Source organism: Schistocerca serialis, chromosome 12, assembly GCF_023864345.2.
Source record: "Schistocerca serialis cubense isolate TAMUIC-IGC-003099 chromosome 12, iqSchSeri2.2, whole genome shotgun sequence".
NCBI lineage: Eukaryota > Metazoa > Arthropoda > Insecta > Orthoptera > Acrididae > Schistocerca > Schistocerca serialis.
In genome coordinates, this window is record NC_064649.1 from 73850612 (window position 1) to 73872755 (window position 22144).

At 45.6% G+C, this 22144-nt stretch overlaps 1 non-coding gene across 1 annotated transcript; it reads left to right on the forward strand.

Moving 5' to 3' along the window:
- Positions 1-4085: 4085 nt before the first annotated feature.
- Positions 4086-4160, forward strand: Trnas-cga (transfer RNA serine (anticodon CGA)). Its single transcript has one exon. It is a non-coding gene; the product is annotated as a tRNA-Ser (tRNA).
- Positions 4161-22144: the final 17984 nt, after the last annotated feature.

Sequence of the window (22144 nt, forward strand, 5' to 3'; positions counted from 1 at the left end):
AATATGAATGTTTCAGTTGGACCACTTTTTTCGCTTTGTGATATATGGCTCTGTAATCGTCAGAAACATATGGCTCACAATTTTAGACGAACAGTTGGTAACAGGTAGGTTTTTTAAATTAAAATACAGAACGTAGGTACGTTTCAACATTTTGTTTCGGTTGTTCCAATGTGATACATGTACCTTTGTGAACTTATCATTTCTGAGAACGCATGCTGTTACAGCGTGATTACCACATTAACGCAATAAATGGTCAAAATGATGTCCGTCAGCCTCAGTGCATTTGGCAATACGTGTAACGACATTCCTCTCAACAGCGAGTAGTTCGCCTTCCGTAATGTTCGCACATGCATTGACAGTGCGCTGCCGCATGTTGTCAGGCGTTGTCTGTGGATCACGATAGCAATTATCCTTCAACTTCCCTCACGGAAAGAAATCCGGGGACGTCAGATCCGGTGAACGTGCGGGCCACGGTATGGTGCTTCGACGACCAATCCACCTGTCATGAAATATGCTATTCAATACCGCTTCAACCGCACGGGAGCTATGTGCCGGACATTCATCATGCTGGAACTACATCGCCATTATGTCATGCAGTGAAACATGTTGTAGTAACATCGGTAGAGGATTACGTAGAAAACCAGCATACATTGCACCATTTAGATTGCCATCGATAAAATGGGGGCCAATTATCCTTCCTCCCATAATGCCGCACCATACATTAACCCGCCAAGGTCGCTGATGTTCCACTTGTTGCAGCCATCGTGGATTTCCGTTGCCCAATAGTGCATATTATGCCGGTTTACGTTATCGCTGTTGATAAATAACGCTTCGTCGCTAAATAGAACGCGTGCAAAAAATGTGTCATCGTCCCGTAATTTCTCTTGTGCCGAATGGCAGAACTGTACACGACGTTGAAAGTCGTCGCCGTGCAATTCGTGGTGCGTAGAAATATGGTACGCGTGCAATCGATGTCGATGTAGCATTCTCAACACCGACGTTTTTGAGATTCCCGATTCTCGCGCAATTTGTCTGCTACTGATGTGCGGATTAGCCGCGGCAGCAGCTAAAACAGCTACTAGGGCATCATCCTCTGTTGCAGGTCATGGTTGACGTTTCACATGTGGCTGAACACTTCCTGTTTCCCTAAATAACGTAACTATCCGGCGAACGGTCCGGACACTGGGATGATGTCGTTCAGGATACCGAGCAGCATACATAGCACACGCCCGTTGGGCATTTTGATCACAATAGCCGTACATCAACACGATATCGACCTTTTCCGCAGTTGGTAAACGGTCCATTTTAACACGGGTAATGTATCACAAAGCAAATACCATCCGCACTGGCGGAATGTTACGTGATACCACGTACTTACACGTTTGTGACTACTACAGCGCCATCTATCACAAAGCGAAAAAAATGGTCCAACTAAAACATTCATATTTCTTTACGTTCTAGAAGAATATGTAATAGAAATGGGGGTTCCTATTTTTTAAAAAACGCAGTTAATTTCGTTTCACCTATGGCAGTGCCATCTAGCGGGCAAGTCATAGCGCCATCCGGTTTCCCCCTTTCGTCCTTTGTAGTTTTTCCGTTTGATGCTTATTTCGTGAGATATTTGGCCCGGTCGCTATCAATGAACCACCCTGTATAACCGCCCGGTACAAGGAGTGCGCCCCGATCAGAAATGAGTGACAGAAAAGAGGTCAGTGGCTTCAGGTAAAGTAAGAACTTTGCTGGCGCGCGTGTAGGAGGAAGAAAAAGTTCTGGCGGTAGCGGTATCGTAAATCTCGCGACGTCCAATACGTCCTGTGGGCTGATGCCGGCGGGCCAGAGGCTGCGGTGTGTGTTAGCGTCCCTGGCGGTGCCCGTGGCGGTGGCGGTCCATTTCTCCGGCATTTCCCACGGCTCGCTGCGATCCCTGGGGGACTCGCCCTGGCCGGCGCTTCTTCCAGACACGCCCCAGGGACAGCGACCGGCCGTCGGCTGACTTTTGGCGGCGGAGCGCGCTGTGCCCTGTGTCCTGGGACAACGGGACCGGCGTCGCCGCAGACAATGCGGGGGTGTGAGCTGGCGGGGGTGGGGCGGCTTGCTCTTGAGCACCGTTACTCTCCGCCGCCGCCGCCGCAGCCGATGCAGCCAGCCGTTATACCCCAGGGGAAGCGTCTCGACCGCGCCACGGTCGGCTAAGAAGGGATGAGAGCTGGCGCTGCTCTGTTTGTGTGTGTGTCTGTGTGTGTCTCTTCTCTCCCTCTCCTCCCACGCCAGAGTGAGTCTCGGTGGAGCGTTTAGCACTAATTGCTTCACGGAGTAGTGGACAGCGGACCGTGAGATGGTAGGGCGCCCTTCCTGGCAGATTAAAACTGTGTGCCGGACCGAGACTCGAACTCGGTACCTTCGCCTTTCGCGGGCAAGTGCTCTACCATCTGAGCTACCGAAGCACGACTCACGCCCGGTCCTCACAGCTTTACTTCTGCCAATACCTCGTCTCCTACCTTCCAAACTTTACAGAAACTCTCCTGCGAACCTTGCAGAACTAGCACTCCTGAAAGAAAGGATATTGCGGACACGTGGGTTAGCCACAGCCTTGGGGATGTTTCCAGAATGAGATTTTCACTCTGCAGCGGAGTGTGCGCTGATATGAAACTTCCCGGCACATTAAAAGTGTGTGCCGGACCGAGACTCGAACTCGGGACCTTTGCCTTTCGCGGGCAAGTGCTCTACCATCTGAGCTACGCAACCACGGCTCACGCCCCGTCCTCACAGATTTACTTCTGGCAGTACGCCTTCTCCTACCTTCCAAACTTTGGAGAAGCTCTCCTGCGAACCTTGCAGAACTAGCACTCCTGAAAGAAAGGATATTGCGGAGACATGGCTTAGCCACAGGCTTGGGGACGGTTCCAGAATAAGACGGGGCGTGAGTCGTGCTTGGGTAGCTCAGATGGAAGACATTACATTGGAAGCTTTCCCAGCAGAATAAGAGCCATCATAAAGGCAAAGTATGGGCCCATTTTTATAATCTTACAATTTCGTTATGCTAGGACAATTTGCAATAACATGTTTCAATCTAGAGCGATAGGCAATAACATGAAACAAACAGAAGAGAATCGAGTCTTGCCTAAATGTCTGGACGCTGCGTACGGGAATATTCTATTTGAGTGACGTCACCCCCTAGAAGTTCAATATTAAACAATGTTTTCATTTACCTGGATCGAAAGTAAGCGCTAAAATGTATTCGCTTTAGCAGAAGAAGTAAAATTTTTTATTAAATAATTGGACCAGTTCTATGTCTACAGTGCATAGCGATAGGTGCAATTGCGATCCTGAACTTCCCCGTCTGCACACAATCTCGACAACGCACTTGCACACCGACTAGAAGTGACTCACGGACAGGGCCCTTGGCTTATGTACAGCACTGGAACAGGAAATTGTTTGTGCGCGTGCTGAGAACGATGTACGATTGCAGTTAGATACTGGTTCTTCGGTTTCCTTGTTAAATCGTAGCACATATGTCTTGCTAGGCAGACGACATTCGCAAAAGTCTCCGTTAACCCATTGTGGACGTGGGACAGCGGCTGGTCAAATGTTTAACAAAGAAATTCGATGAACAGCTGTGCGAATTGAGAGGCTAATTTATTCTGTTTTCGCTACCAGTTTCTGTAATTCAACATGCCATCTTCAGGCCCCATATGCACCTCCAAAAAATTATCTATATTTGCATACTGGTACCATCAACTCAGTTGCAGTCAAGTCTTTGAAGCAAGCATTTGAGAATTCACGAAAAAAAAAAAAAAGAGATGGTAGTCCACTTGTCCGCGAAAGGCAAAGGTCCCGAGTTCGAGTCTCGGTCCGGCATACAGTTTTAATCTACCAGGAAGTTTCATATCAGCGCACACTCCGCTGCAGAGTAAAAATCTCATTCTGGAAACATCCCTAAGGCTGTGGCTAAGCCATGTCACCGCAATATCCTATCTTTCAGGAGTGCTAGTTCTGCGAGTTTCGCAGGAGAGGTTCTGTAAAGTTTGCAAGGTAGGAGACGAGGTACTGGCAGAAGTAAAGCTGTGAGGACGGGGCGTGAGTCGTGCTTGGGTAGCTCAGATGGTAGAGCACTTGCCCTCGAAAGGCAAAGGTCCCGAGTTCGAGTCTCGGTCCGGCACACACTTTTAATCGTCCAGGAAGTTTCACATTTCCTCCACTTCTTGCCAGTACAGGATATCGCCATCTTTAAAAAAATTGACCAGGTGCTCATAGGACTTGCTCTGCGACTTCTGTACGAACTTAATTATATCTATAGATAGTGCATAAATCCAGGGAGAATGTCGGTGATTTTTAGCTGTTACCGGCATCGACTCTTTCTTTTGAGTCGTCTTTTTTCTGACTGGTTTTATTCCACCCGCCACGAATTTCCCTCCTGTGCCAACCTCATCGTCTCATGAGGAGACCCTCCATACTGTAAATCACCGAGTTTGATGCGCTTCAAATATGTTGTAGCGCACTTACCCTGAGTTCTTGGCTATCCGGTTTTTTTGCGACAGGCCTTGGTTTTTGAGAAAATCGATTCTGAAGTTCATTGCGCGCTTTGTACACCTGTAACATTACATCCATTTCAAGTAAGTCAGCGTAGCGCAGCAGCAAAGGTTCACGGCTACCGCGCTGGAGGTACCGTGTTCGAATCCTTCCTCCGTTCAGAGCTTAAATTCCACGAACTAGTCAAATTAGAAAAACGAATATTAGGATAGAGAGCTTAGCTTTGCAAACGACCTTGTGATTCCATGTCAGGACATTGAAACAGTGGAAAAACATGTAGAAATTCCTAAACAAACTGCAGAAAGATTATGTTCTATAAGATCGTACGAAAAATCAAAATACATTTGTAGCTACTATTTGTTACCAAAAATTCCAAAATACGGATAACTCGAGGTAATTTAGACGACACCATCCAGGAAACTGGTATCAAAGAGAATGGTTACGAATTTCGTTGTCACGGAAACAGCACTCAGGCTTACAAAAGAATGGACCGGACAAAAATGCCTTTTTACTTTCATCGATATTTCAGCCACAATTAATAAGTTTTTGCGTTTCCAGCACAAGATTTATATTTTAAAAGATATTTGGAAATTGTATTTGATCATGCAAAAATAAAGTTTCAATTAGTGTAATAGAAAATATGGTGTTCCTCTCCTTTTCACATTTTACGCCAATATCGGTGGAAGATAGCAGATTAAATTACATCACATCTTCCCAAAGAATATATGCGATGTAAATTTTATTTGAAGCATAAATATACAGAAGACGTTAAAATAAATATTTGGGTAATGTATCAGCATTCCCACTATTTTTTTGCATTTCTTATTACTACAATCACTGCACATATTTTCTTCTTCATTAAAGTCTTGGAGTTGCTTCTTGCAAAACACACAACGTATCCACACATTAAACATTTTTTTTTTTACATTGTTTCTATCCTAACTCTCTCGGTGCATAAGTACAATTGCAGTTTTCTTTCTTTGCTTAGAAACAGGTGCCAGAACTGGTAGAGGGGAAATGTCTTAACATGATGATTCATTGCAGGATCAATTTGAACCTCGAGTTTCTGTTTCCCTGCAGGTGCTGTGCAGTCTCGCTCTTTGGAACGTGCTAATTCGTCGACAGGGGAACTGCCAGCAGTATTTGTCAATACGGATTCTCAAACTGAAAAATGTACTTCAGCTATAGCTGGTGTCTTCCCCAAGTACTGTGGTGGGACGCCTATAGATAACACGTGACCCAAACTAATCCAACAATGTCATGGCGATTGAAACTTTGACTCTCAACCTACATTCTCCATTAATGGATATTTTCAGTGTCCAAATATACGAGTGCATATTTCACTTTTGGCATACCTCTGTGATAAACTCACCACAGTGACAAGTACTACTCCATCCAAGATTCTTCTCATTTAACTACACGAACAATGGACCGACTCTGGTAGCTTATCTTCCCCGATACACGACTGACTGTTTGATGACGTTTACCAATGCATGGCGCTATCGGTTGCCTAAATGTGGAATTACAATCAATTATCCATCTTATCACTACAGCCATCTTTATTGTATATAACGAAAAATACATCAAAAAATACACCAAACAGAGGCCCTGGAATACGGCCATCAAACCAGTGTCTTTATGAGGTTAAAGCGGTGATTTTAAATAGAAAGGCAAATTTCAGAGACATGCAAATGAGAGAAAGGAAAGGAAGCAGAACAACTTTAAGTACTAATTATACCGAACACAGACAAGGAGCCGGCCGAAGTGGCCGCGCGGTTCTGGCGCTGCAGTCTGGAACCGCGAGACCGCTACGGTCGCAGGTTCGAATCCTGCCTCGGGCATGGATGTGTGTGATGTCCTTAGGTTAGTTAGGTTTAACTAGTTCTACGTTCTAGGGGACTAATGACCTCAGCAGTTGAGTCCCATAGTGCTCAGAGCCATTTGAACCATTTTTGAACAGACAAGGAAATAAAGAAAATCAGAAGTATACCAACATTATGAATAAAACCGAGGCTAACACTATGGTCATACAGAAATAATGGAACCAACCAGTTTAACAAACTTCGTGGATGTGTAAACGTAGGCTTCCGCGTCCGTCGTCATAGTCAATAAAATACACCCTGAGAAAGGCGCCTTCCAACAGTCGCCGAAACGTCGGAATTTTATAGGTAACAATGCGGCCTCAAACCTAGAAGGAATTTACTGACAAACTTCGTGGAATTCTATCAAACCTGTAGTGAAACTAATAGGATAGATTCGTGCAGGTAAAGAAGACATAAAGGAAGGTGGAATAGCATAGCTTGATATAACCATACAGGGAAAATTCACTACTCCACAGTTGACCTGGCTGAAAAACCCAAGAAAGACAAAACAGCTTGGTCCAACGAGCGTAAAATAGGGAGAATTAAAGTACGAAGGAAACCTGAAACAAAGCTCTGAAAATGTCGCATGATGTACATCACGTGGTCCAGCATTGACCAATCGTAAATAATAATAAAATCTTTACTTTTAAGGACATTTACAAGATAGGAAATATTCCAGAATACTAATCTACCACCTACATAAAAAGGGAAAAAACAATTGCAATTGTACAGGAGTCTTCCAGAGGCATAGGAAACTGTAAGAAGAACCTTCACATGTGATCGAACTTGTCGAATTTTTTCGACCTTGACTGTCCGGGCAGTTCCCATTGCTACGACTGGGCCTTCGTTTCGACGACATATCTATGTATTAATGTTTCGTCATCTGTACTCGAATTGTCCAGAATGTTCTTCAAACCAATCGCTGACAGTTGTGGCTTGGTGACGAGTCTCACTGTCATCCATAAAGATTCCATCGCCGTTTGGAAACATCAAACACACGAGTGGCTGCAAATGGTTTCTAAGTAGGCGAACATAGCCGGCCGCGGTGTCCGAGCGGTTCTAGGCGCTTCAGTCTGGAACCACGCGCCTACTGCGATCGTAGGTTCGAATCCTGCCTCGGGCATGGATGTGTGTGCTGTCCTTAGGTTAGTTAGGTTTAAGTAGTTCTAAGTCTAGGGGACTGATGACCTCAGGTGTTAAGTCGCATAGTGCTTAGAGCCATTTGACCCATTTTTTAGCCGAACATAACCATTTCTCCAGAATGAGATTTTCACTCTGCAGAGGAATGTGCGCTGACATGAAACTTTTCTGGCAGATTAATACTGTGTGCCGGACCGAGACTCGAACTTGGGACCTTTGTCTTTCGTGGGCATGTGGCAGAGCAATTGCCCACGAAAGGCAAAGGTCCCGAGTTCGAGTCTCGGTCCGGCACACAGTCTTAATCTACCAGGAAGTTTCATATCAGCGCACACTCCGATGCAAAATGAAAATCTCATTCTGGAAACATCCCCCAGTCTGTGGGTAAGCCATGTCTCCGCAATATCCTTTCTTTCAGAAGTGATAGTTCTGTTAGGTTCGCAGGAGAGCTTCTGTAAAGTTTGGAAGGTAGGAGACGAGGTACTAGCAGAAGTAAAGCTGTGAGGACGGGGCGTGAGTCGTGCTTGGGTAGGTCAGTTGGTAGAGCACTTGCCCGCAAAAGGCAAAGGTCTCGTGTTCGAGTCTCGGTCCGGCACACAGTTTTAATCTGCCAGGAAGTATCATAACCACTTCTAGTCAATGATCGGTTCGTTCCATACAAACACAACCTACACCTTTCATGGAGCCACCAGCAGCTAGCACAGTACCTTGTTGACAACTTGAGACCATGGCTTCGTTGGGTCTGCACCACACTCGAACCCTACCATCAGCTCTGACCAACTGAAATATGGACTCATCAGACCAGACCACGGTTTTCGAGTTGTCTAGGGTCCAACCGATGTCGTCGCGAGTCCAGGAAACCCGCTGGAGGCGCTGTTGTGCTGTTAGGAAAGGCAGCCGCGTCCGTTATCCGTCGTCATAGATCATTAACGCCAAATTTCTAACGGATGCGACAATCGTACGTCCCATATTGATTTCTGCGGTTATTTCACCAAGCGATGCTTGTCTGTTAGCACTGACAACTCTAGGCAAAAGCCGCTGCTGTCGGTCGTTAAGTGAAGGTCGTTGGCCACCGCGTTGCCTGTGGTGAGAGGAAATTCGTCAAATCTGGTATTCTCTACACAGTCTTGATGTTGTGGATCTCGTAATACTGAAGTCGCAAACGATTTCCCACATTGAATGCCTCGGCGTTCAAAGTCTTAAGACCTGTCGTGTGGCCGTAATCACGTTGGAAACATTTTCATTTGAATCAACCGAGTACAAATGGCAGCTCATTTTATATCTTGTGTACTTCGATACCACCACCATCTTTATATGTGCTATCGTTATACCATGACTTCTGTTACCTCTGTGTGTAAGCACATAGTTAGAACAAGTAATACCTCTGGGTAGCAAGTGTATTTTACCATCAACCTTTGTGAGTGGTTACCACAATTATGTTTTTATTACTTGACGTATGACGTTGTACAAGTGCATCCGATCCAGCGAGATGAGCTCCTATATGTTCTTGACTAGATGACAGTCCGCTACATAGCCTGGCATAATCTTTGCTGCATGTAAATGATCTAAAGACGGCAATTAAAATTTGCCGAAATTGCTAGTCCGTAAATGTAATTATTACCATCTAGGCAAATAAAACTTTCCTAACAAGTGTGAGAAGATCTCTTGTTGACAAGGTCAGGTAACCAAAATACATAACTGTTCTTTAATTTTGTCACTTTCTCGTTCAGAGTGTTGACTAATGCCATTAGTTATATCCTCATTGACCTCATCATTCGCTTCTGTAAGTATGACAGCCTGTGGTGGGTCGCTGTCCGCACCAGTGTTCGTGCTTTGAGAACACCTGTAACCGTTAGGGTCCTGCCGGCCGGGGTGGCCGAGCGGTTCTAGGCGCTACAGTCTGGAACCACGCGACCGCTACGGTCGCATGTTCGAATCCTGCCTCGGACAGGGATGTGTGTCATGTCCTTATGTTATTTCGGTTTAAGTAGTTATAGGGCACTGAGGGCCTCATAAGTTAAGTTCCATAGTGCTCAGAGCCATTTGACCCATTTTTTGATCGGTGAAGGGCTGGTTGAGCGTCTCTTACCAGCTGTCCACCATCTATCGTGCTGCAGATCGACCTGAGTGCTATTTTAAGGATGTGACTAATATTTTGTCCGGCGACCTTACTATTCTAATATAACTTCGATCCTCGTACATCCATAGTTGAAATGGAGGACAGTGGGACGTCAGCTGGTATAAATTTGTATTAAAAACGAAGAAATTCCTCCAGCTGTATTTAAGATGTCGATTTTATTTTGGCAACTAGTTTCAACGTTGTAACAACGTCATCTTCAGGCCCACACACTTGTTGACGTCAACTGCATGCGATTACTACACTACTGGCCATTAAAATTGCTACACCACGAAGATGACGTGCTAGAGACGAGAAATTTAACCGACACGAAGAAGATGCTCTGATACACAACTTATTAGCTTTTCAGAGCATTCACACAAAGTTGGCGCCATTGGCGACACCTACAACGTGCTGACATGAGGAAAGTTTCCAACCGATTTCTCATACACTAACAGCAGCTGACCGGCGTTGCCTGGTGGAACGTTGTTGTGATGTCTCGTGTAAGGAGGAGAAATGCGTACCATCCCGTTTCCGACTTTGATAAAGGTCGGATTGTAGGCTATCGCGATTGCAGTTTATCGTATCGCGACATTGCTGCTCGCGTTGGTCGAGATCCAATGACTGTTAGCAGTATATGCAATCGGTTGGTTCAGGAGGATAATACGGAACGCCGTGCTGTATCCCAACGGCCTCATATCACTAGCAGTCGAGATGACAGGCATCTTATCCGCATGGCTGTAACGGATCGTGCAGCCACGTCTCGATCCCTGAGTAAACAGTTGGGGACGTTTGCAAGACAACAAACATCTGCACGAACAGTTCGACGACGTTTGCAGCAGCATGGAGTACAAGATCGAAGACCATGGCTGCCGTTACCCTTGACGCTGCATCACAGACAGGAGTGCCTGTTTTTTCGGATGAATTGAGGTTCTGTTTACAGCATCATGATGGTCACATCCGTGTTTGGCGACATTGCGGTGAACGCACATTGGAAGCGTGTATTCGTCGTCGCCATACTGGCGTATCACCCGGCGTGATGGTATGGGGTGCCATTGGTTACACGTCTCGGTCACCATTTGTTTGCATTGATGGCACTTTGAACAGTGGACGTTACATTTCAGATGTGTTACGACCCGTGGCTCTACCCTGCGAAACCCTACATTTCAGCAGGATAATTCACGACCGCATATTGCAGTTCCTGTACGGGCCTTTCTGAATACAGAAAATTCTCGACCGCTACCCTGCCAGCACATTCTCCAGATCTCTCACCAACTGAAAACGTCTGGTCAATGGTGGCTGAGCAACTGGCTCGTCACAATACGCCAGTCACTACTCTTGACGTGTTGTGGTATCGTGTTGAAACTGCATGGGCAGCTGTACCTGTACACGCCATCCAAGCTCTGTTCGACTCAATGCCCAGGCGTATCACGGCCGTTATTACGGCAGAGGTGGTTGTTCCCGGTACTGATTTCTTAGGATCTATGCACCCAACTTGCATGAAAATGTAATCATATGTCAGTTGTAGTATAATATATTTGTCCAATGAATACCCGTTTATCATCTGCATTTCTTCTTGGTGTAGCAATTTTAATGGCCAGTAGTGTAGTTACTACCCACCTTCCACTCGGAGCACGTACATATCTCACCACTGACTTCTAGTATCAGCAACACGCAGTTGACGTCAACAAGTGTGTGGGCCTGAAGATGTTACAACGTTGAAAGTAGTTGGCAAAATAAAATCGACACCTTAAATGCAGCTGGAGGAATTTCTTCATTTTTAATACAAATTTTTAATATAAATATAACTTTGAGTGAAACAGGATTTTAGGACAGGGTGACTGGTGGCGGCTCGTCTGACAGATAGCCGCTATTGGATGAGCCGCCCACTGCGGCAGACGCGGCAGGAACAAAACGTGCAACCTCTCCAGTGGCGGCGACCTCTGGGGACGAGTGAAGAGTCCGGAGGGAATCCACCACCCCCGCCTGGAATACCAAAGAGTCTCTGACGGTAGCGGGAGCTCTGGAAACAGCTGAGTGGAAACTGTTATCCTCAGAGACTCAGAGAAGCGACTGGCCAACACGGGGTCAAGCCGAACTCCGCGGAACTTCACGGAATTTATAGTCGTAATGACGAATCTACATAACTGCCCATTTGAACATACTATTGTGTTGATGTTAAACCTTGTTGAACGGATGTAAACACACTCTAAGAACCATGAGGTACGACAGTTACCAGCAAACTGAATTTGTCTTCATCTCACAACATGCATTTTGCAGATATGTCGTTAAGACTCTAAACACTGTACAGCCTTCGATACTTTCGGAGGTTGTTCGCGATATTTTCTGAGTGCTTTGGTGTAAGGGACCGGTGGCTCGTTATGAGTAACAAACCATCTATACATATTATAACAAGATATGAAACGTCCCCTTACAAAAATTAATGAATTACTGTGCTGATAAACCTCTTACATTATTTGATTTTCAAACAGCTGAGCAAAACTGAACGTACTCAGACATTTTGCTCTTTACCTATTCTGATCAACACTAAACTGACAGCCAATATTTTTAGCGCAACGCAATCTGACTTTCAATAATCCCTACAAGTGAATGGCCCCCACTAAAATTAACCTATACGTTTCACAAATCACTTACCTCACAAAAATCTTCGTTACACGAACTACTGCAATACAGCGAGCGCCACTACTGCCAGCTAAATAAAAGATTCTAACTACTGAAGTCACTAACTACTGATAGGCATAGTTAGCAAATGAAAGATTTTCATAGAGAACAAACAATGTATTTACCTTAATAGTGTTCAAAAGTCATATATATCAGTGCATGATATCCAATATTACAAATTTACTCTTTCTGATGGACACACGTCCAGATCGTCCGCTCTCAAAATTCCTCCATCTCTCTCCCCACATCCACCACTGCTGGCGGTTCACCTGCAACTGCGCAACGCTACGCGCTGTTCACATCCAACTGCCCAACACTACAATAGCTAATTCCAACAATGCAAACCAGCCACAGACTGCACACAGCACAGTCAGTGATTTTCATATAGAGCGCTACGTGGCGTTACCAGCATAAAAACCTAAACAGCCTACTTACAGATACAACAGGTGCGAGTCCGCCGAGGATTCCGTAGAAACTTAATTATCTGTATAGGCAGGTCATCATGCCGGGAAGCGAAGATTTCGTCCATTTTTGCCACTTACCGACATCGATATTGGCAAGATATCAGTCCTAGGGATTCCAAGACTTACGAGAATGTTTCAATTTCAATTATCGAGTCGGATAACAAATAAAGAAACTTATTTTTCTCGTGTATTATGAATACAAATTCACAGATGTCAGATTCTCTTCCTGTACTTGTATTGTGGAATATTTTCTCTTGAAAAAATTCATCGTTCTATGTCGTCGGCAGATACGCTACAAGCTTTAATGAGTGACTTTGCTAACATGAAAATCCGTGACAAAAATGTCGTATCTTTTCACTGCATAGACTTAGAGGCTTAACATTTTTACACCACCAGGAAACTATAGTACGTCAGTATTTGACATAAATTTCAAGTCGGTACACCTACCTGGGTAGTAGAGGCATCACACGACATTTTAATTTCCACTGTCTATACTTTTACAAATAAATTCATTAAAATTTGTCAGCATGACCACGAAGGAGTCAGGATTCAGGCTTATAGTTGTGGAAGTTCAAAAACATAACAAAATAATTTTTTTTACATGTGAAATTTCATCATTTCTTCACTTACTATTGGCTGCATTTGTTGCTATAGGTACACTTTTCTTCATAAGTAACAGAGATTCTTCGATGAATTTTGCACAACATACAAACCGTATCTACAGGTGTATGAAGCTCTAGAATTTATTTAATTTATCAAAAAGTGACTGAGCTGTTACATTTTAAACTTTATATTTATAAAAAATTCAAATTTGTTAGTTAATTAACTCAATTTTTACCGCAGTGTTTGAAAATTTCTAGTTTCATACACCTGTAGGTATGGTTTGTATACTGTGCAAAATTAATCGAAGAATCTCACTTACTCATGAGGAAAAGTGTACCTATAGCAACAAACACTGCCAATAGTAGGTGAAAAAAATTATGAAATTTCAGATCTAAAAAATTTATTTTGTTATGGTTTTGATCTTCCATTGCTGTGAGCGTGAATCAAGAATCCTTCCTGGTCATGCTGACAAAGATTTATCAATTTGTTTGTAAAAGTACAGACAGCGAAAATGAAAATGTCCTGTGGTGCCTCTGCTGCTCCAAGTCAGTCTGTTTCACGTGCTGCCCCATTTAACACACCAATGGACAGTCTGATAAGAATCGAAAAATTTTTTCCCTTGATATAATTACAAATCAACAATTTTCGAATTTTTTCCTATGGTTGTACTATAAGACCTTGCTTCCTGGCAAATTTAATGATTCTAAGTCTACGGGAGGTACTCTATAGGTTTGGTGAGTGATTTTGCAACTGTTAAAAATGCGTGACATAAATGGCCATATCTTTTGATTGCACTGACTTAGAGTATCGCGGTTATATAGGGCCGAGGGACCGTAGACGTTAGTATGCGACACAAATTTCAACTTGTCTATCCGTTCCTGAGAAAAAAGGTTTTGAATACTCAGACAGGCAGACAGACGGATAACGAAGTGATACTATAAGGGTTCCGCTTTTACAAACTGAGGCATAGAACCCTACAACTATATGAATGTACATATGTATATATGTATGTATGTTCCATATTTTCTCATAAACCAATGCGGCGATTCAACTAAACTTCGTACACATGTCACTGTCTGGAAATCATTCCTGTGGGAGTAAGAACCAGCCACCTATGCATGGGACTGGGGTGGGGTTGAAACAGCAGAGTAGTCCACAAAGTGCAAGAAACATTACTTTAGTCACCCAATATTTGAGAATTAGAACACTCAAAGGCTAGGAACAAACTTTACACACAATTACAAACCTTTACAAAACGTTTACTCGCTAACAATCTCCCCCCCCCCCCCCCCCCCCTCTTAAATGAGAAAAGAAAAAAAAGTTTATCAATTAGTACTTACTACGGTTTCACTGTTCACGCAGTGAACTTGCCACATGAAGCTTGACGTCTTAATTTATTACTTCTTTACTACTAATAGCATTCGCTACACATTTTGCAGACAGTGTTCATATATGCCATTGAACCTGCAAAATTATATCACGGTACGACACACAATTGAGAAGATACGAATAATTTATTTCTTTCCTATTACTCATTCTGTTTACAACACTCTCGCAAACAAAGCCACACGTCCACTGGATTTACCTGCAAAATTTTGTCATAATTACAGCACATGGTCCAGGAGATACGACGCCGTAGGCATTAAGCTGCGTAAAAAAAACTGCAGGGTGGAATTCGCTAGAGATACAAGTGAAATACAGGGTGACCATTATTGAACTATACGAAATAAAATCGTCATAACTTCTCAACGAATTGCGTTAGGACGTTCTAACTGCACCGTTGTCTGTGGGGCATGATGGGAATTAGTTCGCGCATGATGGTTAGATTTAGGGACGAAGCCAACGTTCATTTCCATAGGTTCGTCAATAAGCAAAACTGGCGCATTTGGGAGACTGAGAATCCGCATTTCGCGATCGAGAAGTCTCTTCACCCTCAATGGATGTCTGTGCGGAGTGGAATGTCCAGTCACGGAATAATCGGTGCGATATTCCTTGATAGCACAGTAAGACAAGTGATACGTGAAGGTTCTCGAAGATAATTTCATCCCCATTATCCAAAGTGACCGTGATTTCGACAAGATGTGGTTCATGCAGGACGGAGCTCGACCCAATCGAAGCAGGAGAGTGTTTAATCTGCTGCAAGAGCACTTTAGGAACAGCATTCTGGTTCTGGTATACCCAGAGGCTACTAGCAATGGCCTCGATCGGCTACCATATTCTCCTCCTCCTTTTCGGGTTATTTTAAAGACAAGGTGTACAGCAGTAACCTCAAAACCATTTCTGAGCTCAAAACAGCTATTCAGGAGGTCAGCGACAGCATCGATGTTCCGACACTTCAGCGGGTCATGCAGAATTTCGGTATTCGTCTGCGCCACATCAAGATCGCCAATGATGGCAGGCATGTCATAACCTAGATTCTAATCGCTGCAGTGACGTTTACATGCTTACTACAGCGTGTGCACGCCATGGTTTATAAATAATTTACGTTTTCTTTCATATAGTTCAATAATTGTCACCACGTATGTGTACAAATACGTGTGAAATATGTTACAGGTATGTGGAATGTATTTAACATGTGCGTAGGCGGGCAAAGCCGCTGGAAGAGGTCTCACCCTAAACATCTGGAACGATTTCAACCGAATTTGGAACACAGATTAGTTACGATCTGGAAAGAAATACTGTGTTGGTAAGAAACACTAGCCTTCTACTCTACATCTACATACATACTCCGCAATCCATCATACGGTGCGTGGCGGAGGGTACCTCGTACCACAACTAGCATCTTCTCTCCCTGTTCGACTCCCAAACAGAACGAGGGAAAAATGACTGCCTATAGGCCTCTGTACGAGCCTTAATCTCTCTTATCTTTGTGGTCTCCGCGAAATATAAGTTGGTGGCAGTAAAACTGTACTGCAGTCAGCCTCAAATGCTGGTTCTCTAAATTTCCTCAGTAGCGATTCACAAAAAGAACGCCTCCTTTCATCCAGAGACTCCCACCCGAGTTCCTGAAGCATTTCCGTAGCACTCGCGTGATGCTCAAACCTACCAGTAACAAATCTAGCAGCCCGCCTCTGAATTGCTTCTATGTCCTCCCTCAATCCGACCTGATAGGGATCCCAAACGCTCGAGCAGTACTCAAGAATAGGTCGTATTAGTGTTTTATAAGGGGTCTCCTTTACAGATGAACCACATCTTCCCAAAATTTTAGCAATTAACCGAAGACGACTATACGCTTTCCCCACAACTGCCATTACATGTTTGTCCCACTTCATATCGCTCTTCAGTGTTACGCCCAAATACTTAATCGACGTGACTGTGTCAAGCGCTACACTACTAATGGAGTATTCAAACATTACGGGATTCTTTCTTCTATTCATCTGCATTAATTTACATTTATCTATATTTAGAGTTTGCTGCCATTCTTTACACCAATCACAAATCCTGTGAAACTCATCTTGTATCCTGCTACAGTCACTCAAAGACGACACCTTCCCGTACACCACAGCATCATCAGCAAACAGCCGCACATTGCTATCCACCCTATCCAAAAGATCATTTATGTAGATAGAAAACAACAGCGGACCTATATACTTCCCTGGGGCACTCCAGATGATACCCTCACCTCCGATGAACTCTCACCATCGAGGACAACGTACTGGGTTCTATTACTTAAGAAGTCTTCGAGCCACTCACATATTTGGGAACCAATGCCATATGCTCGTAGTTAGGAGTCTGCAGTGGGACACCGAGTCAAACGCTTTCCGGAAGTCAAGGAATATGGCATCGGTCTGATACTCTTCATCCATGGTTCGCAAGATATCTTGCGAAAAAACGGCGAGTTGCGTTTCGCAGGAGCGATGCTTTCTAAAGCCGTGCTGATGCATGGACAGCAACTTCTCTGTCTCAGGGAAATTCATTATATTCGAACTGAGAATATGTTGGAGAATCCTGCTACAAACCGATGTTAAGAATATTGGTCTGTAATTTTGAGGATCCGTCCCTCTACCCTTCTTATATACAGGCGTCACCTGCGCTCGGGACTTCACGTTGAGCAAGAGATTCGCGATAAATGCAAGCTAAGTAAGGAGCCAATGCAGTAGAGTACTCTCTGTAAAATCGAATTGGAATCCCATCAGGACCCGGCAATTTATTTATTAGGGTGATTGTGATGATGTGGAGGGAGGATGGAGGAGATGCTGAGGCAGCGAGTGGGAAGGAGGAGATAGGCATAGGCAGCAGGAGGAAGAGGAGATGAACAGAAATAGGGGGAGAGGGACGTAGAGAGGGGAGAAGAGCAGATGGACAGAGGAAATAACGAGGACGACTTGGACAGAGACAGGGGAAGAAGAGATCGGCAGATGAACAGACAGGGGGAAGAGATAATGGGCAGAGAAAAACATCCATGCCCGAGGCAGGATTCGAACCTGCGAACGTAGCGGTCGCGCGGTTCCAGACTGTAGCGCCTAGAACAGCTCGGCCACTCCGACCGGCTTTCAGCAAATGATTCCCATTTTCAAGTGTGTTGTGTGTGTCTGTTATGCCATTTCTATGTGGTGATGTCCATGTTAAAAATGGGAATCATTTCCCGAAACACGTCGTGTGAAAAATAAAGAAAATCTTGACTGGTAGCAGATGAATTATTTTTATAAACAGACTTATTTTCACAGTTACACGCTTTCAGAGCCATTTATAATGGATCAAATAAAATATATCCTCTTTGTCTTCCTCTCCAGTTTTTACCCTCTACAGCGCCCTTTAACACAGAATTTATTCTGTGATGTCTTAACAGATGTCCTACCATCCTGTCCCTTCGTCTTGTCAGTGTTTTCCATATATTCCTTTACTCGCTAATTCTGTGAAGAACCTAATTCCTTATCTTAACAGTCCACCTAATTTTCAACATTCTTCTGTAGCACCTGAAAGGAATGGGGAGGAGATGAAGAGCGTGACGGGGAGGGGGAGGTGGAGGTAGAGGGATTGGAAGCAGAACGTCGAATTGGAAGGGGAAGGAGGGGGTAAAGTGAGAAACGGAGGAGGTTGACTGAAGAGGGTGGTTGAAATGGACAGAGAGAGAGCTAATTTCATTATGATATATTCGGCGTATTATACTGCTAATCCTAACTTCCAAATGGGCATGACCACTGCTTTTGGACGAAAAGTGAAAGCAATACCGAAACAGTTAAAGTATACTGTGCATGGAAAAATGGCGCTGATGCTACAGTGGCGTATCACGTGCCATAGAGCACAGGGTTGAACGTCGGCTGCGGTGAAGTGTATGGGCGGATAGACGTGCAACTGTTGAGCGACTGACGGCCCAGTTGAACCAAGGGCCTACCAACAGTGCCTCCTCAGCGAATATTGCTCCGTATTGACCTCCCCAGGAGGTCCCTGGGTTGTGCACCCTTCCTGACTGCTGTTGTTCGGTGAAAAGGGCTGGAAACTGCATATCAATAATGTAACTGGAAGTCCAATGAGCTGTGACAGGTGGCATTTTCGGGTGAATCACGTTTCATGCTCTATCGGACATACGGCCACTGGATCGTAGGCAGAGTCCAGGTCAGACGAGGAAGTGTTATGATATGGGCAATGCTTTTGTGGCTTTTCCTGGGTGATATCGTCATTCTTGAAGGCACAATGGATCAACACAAGTATCCATTTATCCATGGGGTCCATGTTCACCCCTACAGATAGTTTTTTTTTTTCTCGGATGGATGGCATCTACCAGCAGGACAATGCAACCTGTCACATGGCTCACAATATACGTGCGTGGTTCGAAGAGCACCATAATGAGTTTATCGTATTCCGGTGACCACCAATCTGGTAGGATCTCAGTCGAGAATCTGTGGGTGAGCCATGTGCGGCTCGCGTTGGTGCCGTTGGTAGGCTGGCATCGTGTAATAGTGGCGTCTCGTCTTCTTCTTGTTTACTGGCTCCAGTACGTTTGCTAGCGTTGTCTGTCCGTGAGTGGCAGCAGCAGCGTTATCGATGTCTAGTACCCTAGTACTATCTTTGTAAGGGTTTCAAGCGTTGTCTGGATCAGTGTGTATCATCAGTTAGGTTGGGACGGAACAACAGTGAGGTCTGGCAGCTCGAGGACGTGCCAGGACTGCTGGCGGCACGCAGGCACTGCCGGATCGAGGGGATCTACACTCCTGGAAATGGAAAAAAGAACACATTGACACCGGTGTGTCAGACCCACCATACTTGCTCCGGACACTGAGAGAGGGCTGTACAAGCAATGATCACACGCACGGCACAGCGGACACACCAGGAACCGCGGTGTTGGCCGTCGAATGGCGCTAGCTGCGCAGCATTTGTCCACCGCCGCCGTCAGTGTCAGCCAGTTTGCCGTGGCATACGGAGCTCCATCGCAGTCTTTAACACTGGTAGCATGCCGCGACAGCGTGGACGTGAACCGTATGTGCAGTTGACGGACTTTGAGCGAGGGCGTATAGTGGGCATGCGGGAGGCCGGGTGGACGTACCGCCGAATTGCTCAAGACGTGGGGCGTGAGGTCTCCACAGTACATCGATGTTGTCGCCAGTGGTCGGCGGAAGGTGCACGTGCCCGTCGACCTGGGACCGGACCGCAGCGACGCACGGATGCACGCCAAGACCGTAGGATCCTACGCAGTGCCGTAGGGGACCGCACCGCCACTTCCCAGCAAATTAGGGACACTGTTGCTCCTGGGGTATCGGCGAGGACCATTCGCAACCGTCTCCATGAAGCTGGGCTACGGTCCCGCACACCGTTAGGCCGTCTTCCGCTCACGCCCCAACATCGTGCAGCCCGCCTCCAGTGGTGTCGCGACAGGCGTGAATGGAGGGACGAATGGAGACGTGTCGTCTTCAGCGATGAGAGTCGCTTCTGCCTTGGTGCCAATGATGGTCGTATGCGTGTTTGGCGCCGTGCAGGTGAGCGCCACAATCAGGACTGCATACGACCGACGCACACAGGGCCAACACCCGGCATCATGGTGTGGGGAGCGATCTCCTACACTGGCCGTACACCACTGGTGATCGTCGAGGGGACACTGAATAGTGCACGGTACATCCAAACCGTCATCGAACCCATCGTTCTACCATTTCTAGACCGGCAAGGGAACTTGCTGTTCCAACAGGACAATGCACGTCCGCATGTATCCCGTGCCACCCAACGTGCGCTAGAAGGTGTAAGTCAACTACCCTGGCCAGCAAGATCTCCGGATCTGTCCCCCATTGAGCATGTTTGGGACTGGATGAAGCGTCGTCTCACGCGGTCTGCACGTCCAGCACGAACGCTGGCCCAACTGAGGCGCCAGGTGGAAATGGCATGGCAAGCCGTTCCACAGGACTACATCCAGCATCTCTACGATCGTCTCCATGGGAGAATAGCAGCCTGCATTGCTGCGAAAGGTGGATATACACTGTACTAGTGCCGACATTGTGCATGCTCTGTTGCCTGTGTCTATGTGCCTGTGGTTCTGTCAGTGTGATCATGTGATGTATCTGACCCCAGGAATGTGTCAATAAAGTTTCCCCTTCCTGGGACAATGAATTCACGGTGTTCTTATTTCAATTTCCAGGAGTGTACATGTGTCAACTCACAACCGAGCAGTTGCATCGATGTGCCGCTTGAACTAGAAGCAGCTTATAGACCAAGGTCAAAGATATTGTGCCTACACAAGCCTGTAGGGTCGCCACATCTTGCAAAGAAAATCAGTCTCATTACTTTATTGTCGCTCCTCGTATAAGGAGAGATCCGACAAAGATTCCTAACTGACAGGGACAGGAGTTGAATACCCCACAAAGGGCCATTGCTCCCTGCTCAGATACAGCTACATGTCTTCAATAGGCTAACCTGGGTGGAGTTCAGGCGAGAGATTGTTTTCTGATGTGTCGGGGGTATTCTTCGTATCGTGGCTTGGCCTCAATCATTCAGGTCAGAGTGAAGACGAACCACGAGGTTTATATCTCTATGAGGCGCGTTCAATAATTAATAAAATACAATTTTTTTCTCGGCCAATTTCGGCTGAAAAAATTCAGAATTTGTTGTGTGCCTTCGTGAAATATTCTCGCTCTAGCCCTGCAGATTTGTGAAGTTCCGATAGGTGGTGACGCAATGCGTAGCCTTCAAAATGGCGGCTTTAATAGAGGTGGGTTCCAAGCGGACAGTTGTCATCGAGTTTCTTTCGGCGGAAGACCAGAGCATCGTAGCTATACACAGACACTTGCAGAATGCCTAGGGAGACCTGGCAGTGAACAAAAGCACGGTGAGCCGTTGGGCGAGGCGTCTGATATCATCGCAACAAGGTGGGTCAAACCTGGCCGGTCTCCTGCGTGCTGACCGGCCGTACACAGCAGTGACTCCTGCACTGTTGGAACGTGTGGACACTCTCATTCGAGGTGATCGACGGATCACAGTCTAACGCCTCACTTCTCAACTGAACATCTCTGTTGATAGTGCTGACAGACTCACTCACCAGTTAGGGTACTTAAAGGTGTGTGCTGACTTAGGTCTCTCGCCGCCTAACAGAAGATCATAAAGAGCAACGAAGAACCATCCTCGCAGAACTGCTTGCCCGTTACAAAGCTGATCGGTACAATTTTATGTCGAACAGCGTCACTGGTGACTTAACATGAGGTTACCACTTCGAGCCGGATACAAAACGGCAATTCATGGAATGGCGCCACATCACCTCTCCTACGAAGAAAAAGGACAAAGCCGCGTCCCCAACAGGTACTGTGCGGGAATACAGGCTCTCCCATAAG